At 60.7% G+C, this 12500-nt stretch overlaps 2 non-coding genes and 1 pseudogene across 2 annotated transcripts; all 3 read right to left on the reverse strand.

Annotated features, from left to right (window-relative positions):
- The window catches only part of LOC142791161 (large subunit ribosomal RNA), a 5135-nt pseudogene extending 4875 nt beyond the window's left edge, over positions 1–260 (reverse strand).
- Positions 261–1414: 1154 nt separating this feature from the next.
- LOC142791205 (5.8S ribosomal RNA) lies at positions 1415–1567 on the reverse strand. The gene has a single exon (XR_012890068.1). It is a non-coding gene; the product is annotated as a 5.8S ribosomal RNA (ribosomal RNA).
- A 1719-nt stretch (positions 1568–3286) lies between these two features.
- LOC142791204 (small subunit ribosomal RNA) lies at positions 3287–5101 on the reverse strand. Its single transcript, XR_012890067.1, has one exon. It is a non-coding gene; the product is annotated as a small subunit ribosomal RNA (ribosomal RNA).
- Between the last annotated feature and the right edge of the window lie 7399 nt (positions 5102–12500).

Consider the following 12500-nt stretch of genomic DNA (forward strand, 5'->3'; position numbering starts at 1 on the left):
TCCCGGGCGCGCAACGGCGGAGACGGGCCTGGCACCCACTCTGGGACAAGCCCCTGTCAGGGGGACTTGCACCGTCGCAAACACCCGAGAACGTCGCCTCCCATACACCACATTTCCCGACCGCCTGCAAGGACGGGGGATTCGGTGCTGGGCTCGGTCCCGTTTCGCTCGCAGCTACTCGGGGAATCCCTGTTGGTTTCTTTTCCTCCGCTTAGTGATATGCTTAAATTCAGCGGGTTGTCTCGCCTGATCTGAGGTCGACAGCGGATACATTCGCTTCCATCAACTTCCTGCACGACCGCGTGCGCTCGCCCTACCAAGTGCGCCCGCAACCCTGTACAGGGCCACTTCTTCACAAGGCTGGCAATCGGCTTCCCCGCTGCACGCGTGCGGCGCACAACCGGTGTGACGTGGAAGTGACGGGACACGTTCGTAAACCCATCGCGAACCGAGTACGACGCCCTACCAAGTGCGCCCGCAACCCTGTACAGGGTCACATCTTCACAAGGCTGGCAAGCGGCATTCCGCTGCGCGCGTGCGTCGTCCGAGCAGTTGCGTGATAAACGACCGTGTCGAAAGCCCAAACACCGCCGAGGCCAGTCGCCGCCGCCGCAAGGGCAGCCACGCAGCCTGGCGAGAGGCATCGTCTCGTGTAGCGTCGCCCCCGCCCCAACTGGAGTGGCCCAGTTTTTTGAACGGGACGGGAACTGCGAAGCACTTAGACCGACGGCGGACTACGACGAGAACGCCTTAAGCTTCGCCAACGTTTCGCCAACTCGTGCGGGAGACTTTTTCCGCTTCGCGGCAAGTCGTCGCGCCGTGCTCTCCGCATCAACCGCGTACGCAGCGAACCGCAAACGTCGGGCGCAGCCTCCTCACCTCCCTGCGCTTTGCGCGCGAACGTTCCCTGTTCGCGCGGCAAAGCCTGGAGGAGGCACGGCCCCGCAGCGTGTTCGAGCGCCCGGTCTACGGGACACCCTGCTTACTTCGAGGGCAACAAGCGCAACGCAAGGCTGCGATCTCGCGCACTTTGCGCACGGCTGGAGAAGCTTTGCTGGCCGGCTTTCGCTCCTCGTGTTTACCGTGCGTTAAAGTTGCGCGTCCGTGGCTCTCGCAGCTCTTGCGCGCCCGGTCGCAGAGAGGAGTACGCAACCTCGACCGCACTTTCCCTGCAGGCTTCCTTCCGACTCGAAGTCCTGCGGCGGTCTCAACGAGGTGCCACATCCTCAATGCAGTCGGTCGCCCCCGTTTCGGTTGGGCTCTGGCACGACGGTCGCCACCGTCTCGCCCTTGAGTGGCCGCTGTTGGCGCTCGCTGTGAGGTGTTCAGCGTGCTGTCCGTGTTGCCGACGCGGTCAAAACGAGTCGACGGCTCACGTTCCCTTGTGCGCCGAAGGCTCTCTTGATATGTGATCCGACCCTCAGACAGACGAAGCCAAGGGAAGACCCAAGGCCGCAATGTGCGTTCAAAGAATCAGTGCTCAGTGTGTCCTGCAATTCACACCAAGTCTCGCAGCTGGCTGCGTTCTTCATCGACCCGAGAACCGAGTGATCCACCGCTTAGAGTCGTGAAAAAGTGTTTGTTCAATTCCGTACAGTCAAAACCAAACGTTTCTGGCACTCGGCCAAACAGTGGCCAAGAAGGGCGCTTTTCAGCGCACGCTTGGACTCCAAAACTCTGCCGCGCCTTTTTCGGCTGCCGCAAATCGAGCAAACGGTGTGTTTCGGACGGCGTTTCGCTTCCGCTACTTGCGAGTGCTTTCGTGGTCCACCCCTCTATAAATACTCGGGAGGCGTCGAAGCCGGTTCTCCAAGCCGGACCCGTAGGTATCGTTGTGTGCTCGCTCTCATTGGCCCGCCTAACCAGAAAATGCCTGCGGTACACCCATTTGGATAAGAGTGCACGCAGATGCGGGCCTCGACGGCTACACATTTCCTCGGGCGGCCGCCTCCCGGCCTCCGTGGAGCGCGGGATGCACGGTCCCATCGACAAGCCTCTCCCGTTTTTACCGTGGCGTCGCGGTTCACCACGGCGGGCGGGTCGGTCTCCTCCGCATAAAAAGGGGGACCCCCGCTTTTTGTTCCACGAAATCGCACAAGCTTTTTTCGCATCCACGGTTTGCCACCGCACACCAAAATGCCGATCCGGCTGCCTACTTTAGCCAACAGGTGGAGCCAGGCGCGCCGTACTTGCGCGGCACTTCCCACGTCCACCGAAGTCGGTGCCAAGGACCACTTTCGGCGCCGGAGCCGCGTACGAGCCTACTCGAGGCGGAAGAACGAAGCCAGCAAGGGCCTGGCCGCAAGTGCGTTCAATTGTCGGGACGTCCAAGTCCCTCGTTCTTCCGTGCTTCCTCTTTCGGCAAGTCGTTGCGGCACCTTCCCAAAGCGCGCAGACCCGCTAATCGCGACGAGCGCGACGTGGCCGTGCCGCCTTTCCCTCGGCAGCAAGCAAAACGCCTGGCAACGTCGACGCTCCCCTAACCGCGATCTCGCACCGTGTTTCGTGTGGCGAATTCAAAAGCCGGCCGGCGCTGCTGCAACCATTACGGTCGGTACGCATACGCCGCGGAGGGCGGGACGGTCATCGGAGCGTGCGGTTCCTCCATCGAGTACTGCGCACCTCGGCCGTCGCATCGCCGTGCCATGACCGGCCGCGCGTCAACGCGAACCGGTGCCAGCGAGATCCCTCGCCTGCAAGAACCGACCGGCAGCCTCCGTCACCCGAGGACGCGGAGGCGCTTGCCGCGGACGGCGGGACGGTATGCACTGGTGCACAGCGGACCCGTCACATCGCCAGTTCCTTGACCGACCGCCGACGCTTGTGCCGTTCCTCTCGTACTTGGCAGTCGCCGCGCGATTGTCGGGTCTCGTTCTTGCACGCTCGAACGGTCGGGAGGGCACTCGGCTGGCGTTTCGGGAACGCGCAGCCTCGCCTTCTACCGACGTAACCACGACTCGCCGTTCGCGCTCCGCCGCTCCTGTTTACAGTACTAGGCGGTCCCGCAGCGGTCGGGTCGCGCATTTCGAGCGCTTCGAGCCACGGTGCAGTGGCGGGTCGAAAGCCGACCTATGAGTGCGTTGCGCCGTTTGTACCCGCGTCCGCCACCTGGCCGACCGTCCAAGGTCGCGGTGTTGGCGTCCGCTGGGCGCAACAATTTGTCACGGGGTGCCGCTCCACATTCAGGCAGCCCCGTGGGGAAAAGCCGACCCCGCGTCCAAACGGGGTCAGCGGCAGAAAGTGTCGGGCGCAGACGCTGCTGAGGCGCTCACCCTTCACAATCCGTTAATGATCCTTCCGCAGGTTCACCTACGGAAACCTTGTTACGACTTTTACTTCCTCTAAATGATCAAGTTTGGTCATCTTTCCAACAGACCGGCGCAACCGAAAGGCCGCGCCGGACATCGGTCCGAAGACCTCACTAAATCATTCAATCGGTAGTAGCGACGGGCGGTGTGTACAAAGGGCAGGGACGTAATCAACGCGAGCTTATGACTCGCGCTTACTGGGAATTCCTCGTTCAAGGGGAACAATTGCAAGCCCCTATCCCAATCACGAAAGAAGTTCCACGGGTTACCCAGTCTTTTCAGACAGGGATAAAGACACGCTGCTTCCTTCAGTGTAGCGCGCGTGCGGCCCCGGACATCTAAGGGCATCACAGACCTGTTATTGCTCTGTTTCGTGCGGCTAGGAGCCGCTTGTCCCTCTAAGAAGGTTGTAAGGTGCTGGGAACCCCGCACCTATTTAATAGGCTAGAGTCTCGTTCGTTATCGGAATTAACCAGACAAATCGCTCCACCAACTAAGAACGGCCATGCACCACCATCCACCGAATCAAGAAAGAGCTCTCAATCTGTCAATCCTCCCAGTGTCCGGGCCGGGTAAGTTTTCCCGTGTTGAGTCAAATTAAGCCGCAGGCTCCACTCCTGGTGGTGCCCTTCCGTCAATTCCTTTAAGTTTCAGCTTTGCAACCATACTTCCCCCGGAACCCAAATACTTTGGTTTCCCGGAAGCTGCCCGCCGAGTCATTTGAGTAACTCAGGCGGATCGCTGGTTGGCATCGTTTATGGTCAGAACTAGGGCGGTATCTGATCGCCTTCGAACCTCTGACTTTCGTTCTTGATCAATGAAAACATTCTTGGCAAATGCTTTCGCAGTAGTTCGTCTTGCGACGGTCCAAGAATTTCACCTCTAGCGCCGCAATACGAATGCCCCCGTCCGTCCCTCTTAATCATTACCTCGTATTCCAAAAACCAACAGAACAGAAACGAGGTCTTGTTCTATTATTCCATGCAAGTTTATTCAGGCGACTCGCCTGCGTTGAGCACTCTAATTTTTTCAAAGTAAAAGCACCGGCCATCTCGAGGCACACAATGAAGTGCACCAAGAAAGAACCGGCATGATGTTCAGTCCGAGCCGTCGCATCGGGTAGATGCACTACTCGTCTGGAACTGAGATCCAACTACGAGCTTTTTAACCGCAGCAGCTTTAGTATACGCTATTGGAGCTGGAATTACCGCGGCTGCTGGCACCAGACTTGCCCTCCAATTGATCCTCGTTAAAGGATTTAGAGTGTACTCATTTCAATTACGGGGCCTCAAAAGAGTCCCGTATTGTTATTTTTCGTCACTACCTCCCCGTGCCGGGAGTGGGTAATTTGCGCGCCTGCTGCCTTCCTTGGATGTGGTAGCCGTTTCTCAGGCTCCCTCTCCGGAATCGAACCCTGATTCTCCGTTACCCGTAACAACCATGGTAAGCAAGTAACCTACCATCGAAAGTTGATAAGGCAGACACTTGAAAGAAACGTCGCCGGCTCGTGGCCATGCGATCAGCACAAAGTTATCCAGAGTCACCACACAATACGGGCCGAAACCCGATCGATCTTGGTCTAATAAAAGCACCCGTTACCCAAAGGGCTCCAGGCTCACTGCATGTATTAGCTCTAGAATTGCCACAGTTATCCAAGTAGGAAGAAACGATCTAAGGAACCATAACTGATTTAATGAGCCATTCGCGGTTTCGCCTTATTTCGGCATGTACTTAGACATGCATGGCTTAATCTTTGAGACAAGCATATGATTACTGGCAGGATCAACCAGGTAATCGTTCGACTGCGCGTCCGTCCTCGCCCTCGGCGGGCCGGACGCAGTCTGTGTGCGGCGGAGGCCACCTTCAGGCGCCCCAACACGCTTATTTTGCACTCCGAGATGACGGCGTTCGAGCTCGCTACGGCACAACCTTCCCGAAAGACGAGTGGGAGCCGTGCGGCAAGAAGCACGTTCATGCTCGCTCTTTTTCGTTGCATCGACTCGGTCGCGCCGTGCGGGTTGCCAAAGCCCGCTGCACTGTCGGTGGACCGGCCGGAACTAGCAACGGAGCCGAGACTGCAAAGCCGCCAGACGACGGGTCACGCCCGCGTCTTCGGCGCTTTCGCATCTGAATCGCCCGAGGACGACACGGAACACACCTCGATATCGTGGTAAAACGGCACCGTCCGACAACCAGCCCCTAACGCATCAAGCGGATGAGGCTGCAGACGACTGCCGTGGATTCCCCTGGAGCAGACCCGAGGACACGCTTGACGAGGCCGAAGCCCGCCGCATATCAGACACCCGGTCGCTTTCGCGTACGCCGCTCACGAGAACCCCCACATAATAGCAGCGATAAGTACCCAGACCTCCTTGGGCCCTAATACGAGCGTACTCGAGAAAATTTCACCGCGGGTGTGCCCCGAAACGTGTGGCATGTTGAGCGTGCCACAAGTCTACGTCGCTCTCAAACCCGCCGAGGTCGTAGAATTTGCGACCCTACTCACGAAATTCCCACCGAGGATACGGCCGCAAACGTACCGCACCTTGGGTAGGCCACGAGTTTGTGCAACACTACGCTGACGGCACAGCACCGAGGTCGTGCGCGCACGCACGGGAAAATTCCGCCGCGGTTTCTGCCGAAAACGTGAGGCACCACGACTCTCCGCAAGTTCGCGTCGACTGCGAAAGACCGAAGTCGTGAACGACGTGTCCGCTACTCGCCGCCGACACGCTGGACACCAAACGTACAACGACTCGACGGCGTCGTAGAGGCCCACGACGCGGTTTTCCTTAACGACGTCTCGGCGTGGCACCGACAGGTTAGAACGGCCGACCAACGTTCCCTGTCCGCCGTTCGGCTCAGTCGAAGGGCTCGGCGACTTCGGCAACGCTGCGAAGCCGCACGGTGACGCACGCCATGTCCCCATTTTTTTTTTCTTTCTGCGTCTGCCGGGGTGCCCCTATAATAGCAGCGATAAGCACCCAGACCGCCGTGGGTCGCTCGCCCCGGCTGACGTGGTTTTTCGTACTCCTGCGGCGGTCGCCGTCAAGCACGTCCAAATACGCTACTTTCGTGGGCGCATTCACGCTCTTTCGCTTCGCCGGAGTGCCAGCACTCACTCTGCCAAAAACGGCGAACATCCGAGCGGCGGTTCCCACTTTTGCGTCGGCGTCGCAAACCCCGCCCCGGCAGACGAGGTTTGCCGTACTCGTGCGACGGTGGCCGGCGGGCACGTCGAAAGACGCCGATATCGTGCGCGAATTGGCGCACCTTGGCTTCACCGGAGTGCCGCCACTGACTCCTCCAAAAACGGCGAAGATCCGAGCGGCGCTTCCCACTTTCGCATCGGCGTCCCGAACTCCGCCCCGGCTGACGCGGTTTACCGTACTCGTGCGACGGTCGCCGGCGAGCACGTGGAAAGACGCCGATATCGTGCCCGAATCGGCTCCATTCGGCTTCGCCGGAGTGCCAGCACTGGCTCGGCGAAAGACGACGAACATCCGAGCGACGGTTCTCACTATTGCGTACGCGTCGCAAACCCCGCCCCGGCAGACGCACTTTGCCGTACTCGTGCGACGGTCGCCGGCGAGCACGTAGAAAGACGCCGATATCGTGCCAGAATCGGCCCCGTTTGGCTTCGCCGGAGTGCCAGCACTCACTCGGCCACAAACGGCGAACATCCGAGCGGCGGTTCCCACTTAGCCGTCGGCGTCCCGAACTCCGCCCCGGCAGACGCGGTTGCCGAGCTCGTGCGACTAGCGACCGCGAAGCCGTCTCGCGACGCCGCTTTCGTGCGCGGCTCCCACTGCGACCTGGGTCACCCGAGGTCGACGAGCAAAAAAGAATGTCGAAAAAAAATTTTTTTTTTTTTTTGCGTCTGCCGGGGTGCCCCTATAATAGCAGCGATAAGCACCCAGACCGCCATGGGTCGCTCGCCCCGGCTGACGTGGTTTTTCGTTTTCCTGCGGTGGTCGTCGTCAAGCACGTCCAAACACGCCACTTTCGTGGGCGCATTCGCGCTCTTTCGCTTCGCCGGAGTGCCAGCACTCACTCTGCCAAAAACGGCGAACATCCGAGCGGCGGTTCCCACTTTTGCGTCGGCGTCGCAAACCCCGCCCCGGCAGACGAGGTTTGCCGTACTCGTGCGACGGTGGCCGGCGGGCACGTCGAAAGACGCCGATATCGTGCGCGAATTGGCGCACCTTGGCTTCACCGGAGTGCCGCCACTGACTCCTCCAAAAACGGCGAAGATCCGAGCGGCGCTTCCCACTTTCGCATCGGCGTCCCGAACTCCGCCCCGGCTGACGCGGTTTACCGTACTCGTGCGACGGTCGCCGGCGAGCACGTGGAAAGACGCCGATATCGTGCCCGAATCGGCTCCGTTCGGCTTCGCCGGATTGCCAGCACTGGCTCGGCGAAAGACGACGAACATCCGAGCGACGGTTCTCACTATTGCGTACGCGTCGCAAACCCCGCCCCGGCAGACGCACTTTGCCGTACTCGTGCGACGGTCGCCGGCGAGCACGTAGAAAGACGCCGATATCGTGCCGGAATCGGCCCCGTTTGGCTTCGCCGGAGTGCCAGCACTCACTCGGCCACAAACGGCGAACATCCGAGCGGCGGTTCCCACTTAGCCGTCGGCGTCCCGAACTCCGCCCCGGCAGACGCGGTTGCCGAGCTCGTGCGACTAGCGACCGCGAAGCCGTCTCGCGACGCCGCTTTCGTGCGCGGCTCCCACTGCGACCTGGGTCACCCGAGGTCGACGAGCAAAAAAGAATGTCGAAAAAAATTTTTTTTTTTTTTTTTTGCGTCTGCCGGGGTGCCCCTATAATAGCAGCGATAAGCACCCAGACCGCCATGGGTCGCTCGCCCCGGCTGACGTGGTTTTTCGTTTTCCTGCGGTGGTCGTCGTCAAGCACGTCCAAACACGCCACTTTCGTGGGCGCATTCGCGCTCTTTCGCTTCGCCGGAGTGCCAGCACTCACTCTGCCAAAAACGGCGAACATCCTAGTGGCGGTTCCCACTTTTGCGTCGGCGTCGCCAACCCCGCCCCGGCATACGCGGTTTGCCGTACTCGTGCGGCGGTGGCCGGCGGGCACGTCGAAAGACACCGATATCGTGCGCGAGTCGATGCTTCTTGGTCTCGCAGGAGGGCCGCCACTCACTCCTGCAAAAACGGCGAAGATCCGAGCGGCGCTTCCCACTTTTTCGTCGGCGTCGCAAACCTCGCCCCGGCAGACGCGCTTTGCCGTACTCGTGCGACGGTCGCCGGCGAGCACGTCGAAATACGCCGATATCGTGCCCGAATCGGCCCCGTTTCGCTTCGCCGGAGTGCCAGCACTCGCTCGGCCAAAGACGACGAACATCCGAGCGACGGTTCCCACTATTGCGTACGCGTCGCGAACCCCGCCCCGGCAGACGCGGTTTGCCGTACTCGTGCGGCGGTGGCCGGCGGGCACGTCGAAAGACGCCGATATCGTGCACGAATTGGCGCTCCTTGGCTTCACCGGAGTGCCAGCACTCACTCGGCCAAAAACGGCGAACATCCGAGCAGCGGTACCCACTTAGCCGTCGGCATCCCGAACTCCGCGCCGGCTGACGCGGTTGCCGAGCTCGTGCGACTAGCGACCGCGAACGCGTCTCGCGACGCCGCTTTCGTGCGCGGCTCCCATTGCGACCTGGGTTACCCGAGCTCGACCAGCAAAAAAGAAGGTCGAAAATTTTTTTTTTTTTTCTGCGTCTGCCGGGGTGCCCCTATAATAGCAGCGATAAGCACCCAGACCGCCGTGTGTCGCTCGCCCCGGCTGACGTGGTTTTTCGTACTCCTGCAGCGGTCGCCGTCACGCACGTCCAAATACGCCACTTTCGTGGGCGCATTCGCGCTCTTTCGCGTCGCCGGAGTGCCAGCACTCACTCTGCCAAAAACGGCCAACATCCGAGCGGCGGTTCCCACTTTTGCGTCGGCGTCGTAAACCCCGCCCCGGCAGACGCGGTTTGCCCTACTCGTGCGACGGTCGCCGGCGAGCGCGTCGAAAGACGCCGATATCGTGCGCTAATTGGCGCTCCTTGGCTTCTCCGGAGTGCCGCCACTCACTCCTCCAAAAACGGCGAAGATCCGAGCGGCGTTCTCCACTTTCGCATCGGCGTCCCGAACTCCGCCCGGGCTGACGCGGTTTACCGTACTCGTGCGACGGTCGCCGGCGGGCACGTCGAAAGACGCCGATATCGTGCCGTAATCGGCCCCGTTTGGCTTCGCCCGAGTGCCAGCACTCACTCGGCCAAAAACGGCGAACATCCGAGCAGCGTTTCCCACTTTCGCATCGGCGTCCCGAAGCCCGCCCCGGCAGACGCGGTTTGCCCTACTCGAGCGACGGTCGCCGGCGATCACGTCGAAAGGCGCCGAATTCGTGCACGAATCGATGCTTCTTGGTCTCGCAGGAGGGCCGCCACTCACTCCTGCAAAAACGGCGAAGATCCGAGTTGCGCTTCCCACTTTTTCGTCGGCGTCCCGAACTACGCCCCGGCTGACGCGGTTTACCGTACTCGTGCGACGGTCGCCGGCGGGCACTTCAAAATACGCCGATTTCGTGGGCGCATTCACGCTGTTTCGCTTCCCCGGAGTGCCAACACTCACTCTGCCGAAAGCGGCGATCATCCGAGCGGCGGTTCCCACTTTTGCGTCGGCTTCGCAAACGGCGCCCCGGCAGACGCGCTCGTGCGACGTACTCGTGCGACGGTCGCCGGCGAGCACGTCGAAAGACGCCGATATCGTGCTCGAATCGACCCCGTTTCGCTTCGCCGGAGTGCTGCCAGTCACGGCGCAGAAAACGGCGAACAAGTGTTTTTTTTTTTTTTTCCTAGAATTTGTGTTATAGAAGGCACATTTGATATCGGACGATAATTTTCAACTTTATCACGCGCACCGATTTTCGTGTAGAGGTTTGCAAGTTTATGGGAATTTCTCCACTTGGAATAATGCGATTTAGTAGTACTACGAGAACTTCATGGATGTACTCAAGGGTACGGGGCAAGTCAGTTACGTCAACACCTGCAGATTTTTTACACTTCAAACTGAAAATTGTTGGTTGTGAGTCCTCGTGTGATATTAAAGGCCGATTCGCTAACACATAGAACAAAGAAAGAAAGGAAGAAAAAACGCCCGCGCTCGCTCAAGAAACCTGGGTTCGCAACAAGTGGCAACAACAAGCAACCGAGCGAGTGCGCCAAAACCCGTGGCGGCCGAACAAACGCGAAGTCCCAACCGCGTCAGCCGGGGCGGCACGGGACAGGAAAAATCACTTCAGCCGGGGCGGCGGGGCACCGAATAAACCTCGTCACCTCGTCGCAGGATAAAAGAGGAAACAAAAAGTCTAAACAGCGTCTGCTGGAGCGAATGCGTAATAAAACAACAACAACAACAAAAAAAAAACACCCGCGCTCAAGAAGTCTGCAATCACCACAAAAGGCGACTGTGACCGAGCAGCGTCAGCCGGGGCCGTGCGGAAACGGAAAAACCGCGACTACCGGGGCGTCGAGGCACCGAAAAATCCACTTCAGCCGCGGCGAAAAAAAAAACAAAAAGAAAGACGGAGGGGGGGGGGGGGGGAACCACGTCTGCCGGGGCGAAGGAAAAAAAAAACGCGTCTGCCGGGGCGAGCCCGGGTGCGGCACCACCGGGAAAACTGTGGCAAACAGACATGGCGATCGAGTGAGTGGGCCGCCAGCAAGGCTCAGCCAAAAAGTGCTAAGTCCGAACTGCATCAGCTGGGGCGGCAAAAAACCGCGTCTGCCGGGGCGGCACGAAACCGCGTCAGCCGGGGCGGCGCGAAAACCGCGTCTGCCGGGGCGGCACGAAACCGCGTCAGCCGGGGCGGCGCGAAAACTGCGTCAGCCGGGGCGAGCCCGGGTGCGGCACCACCGGGAAAACTGTGGCAAACAGACATGGCGATCGAGTGAGTGGGCCGCCAGCCAGGCACAGCCGAAAAGTGCTAAGTCCGAACTGCGTCAGCCGGGGCGGCAAAAACCGCGTCAGCCGGGGCGGCGCGAAAACCGCGTCTGCCGGGGCGGCACGAAACCGCGTCAGCCGGGGCGGCGCGAAAACTGCGTCAGCCGGGGCGAGCCCGGGTGCGGCACCACCGGGAAAACTGTGGCTAACAGACATGGCGATCGAGTGAGTGGGCCACCAGCCAGGCTCAGCCAAAAAGTGCTAAGTCCGAACTGCGTCAGCCGGGGCGGCAAAAACCGCGTCAGCCGGGGCGGCGCAAAAAACCGCGTCTGCCGGGGCGGCACGAAACCGCGTCAGCCGGGGCGGCGCGAAAACTGCGTCAGCCGGGGCGAAAGAAAAAAAAAAACGCGTCTGCCGGGGCGAGCCCGGGTGCGGCACCACCGGGAAAACTGTGGCAAACAGACATGGCGATCGAGTGAGTGGGCCGCCAGCCAGGCACAGCCGAAAAGTGCCAAGTCCGAACTGCGTCAGCCGGGGCGGCAAAAAACCGCGTCAGCCGGGGCGGCGCAAAAAACCGCGTCTGCCGGGGCGGCACGAAACCGCGTCAGCCGGGGCGGCGCGAAAACTGCGTCAGCCGGGGCGAGCCCGGGTGCGGCACCACCGGGAAAACTGTGGCAAACAGACATGGCGATCGAGTGAGTGGGCCGCCAGCCAGGCTCAGCCAAAAAGTGCCAAGTCCGAACTGCGTCAGCCGGGGCGGCAAAAAACCGCGTCAGCCGGGGCGGCGCAAAAAACCGCGTCTGCCGGGGCGGCGCGAAAACCGCGTCTGCCGGGGCGGCGCGAAAACTGCGTCAGCCGGGGCGAAAGAAAAAAAAACGCGTCTGCCGGGGCGAGCCCGGGTGCGGCACCACCGGGAAAACTGTGGCAAACAGACATGGCGATCGAGTGAGTGGGCCGCCAGCAAGGCTCAGCCAAAAAGTGCCAAGTCCGAACTGCGTCAGCCGGGGCGGCAAAAAACCGCGTCTGCCGGGGCGGCACGAAACCGCGTCAGCCGGGGCGGCGCGAAAACCGCGTCTGCCGGGGCGGCACGAAACCGCGTCAGCCGGGGCGGCGCGAAAACTGCGTCAGCCGGGGCGAGCCCGGGTGCGGCACCACCGGGAAAACTGTGGCAAACAGACATGGCGATCGAGTGAGTGGGCCGCCAGCCAGGCACAGCCGAAAAGTGCTAAGTCCGAACTGCGTCA

Source organism: Rhipicephalus microplus, unplaced genomic scaffold (assembly GCF_043290135.1).
Source record: "Rhipicephalus microplus isolate Deutch F79 unplaced genomic scaffold, USDA_Rmic scaffold_151, whole genome shotgun sequence".
NCBI lineage: Eukaryota > Metazoa > Arthropoda > Arachnida > Ixodida > Ixodidae > Rhipicephalus > Rhipicephalus microplus.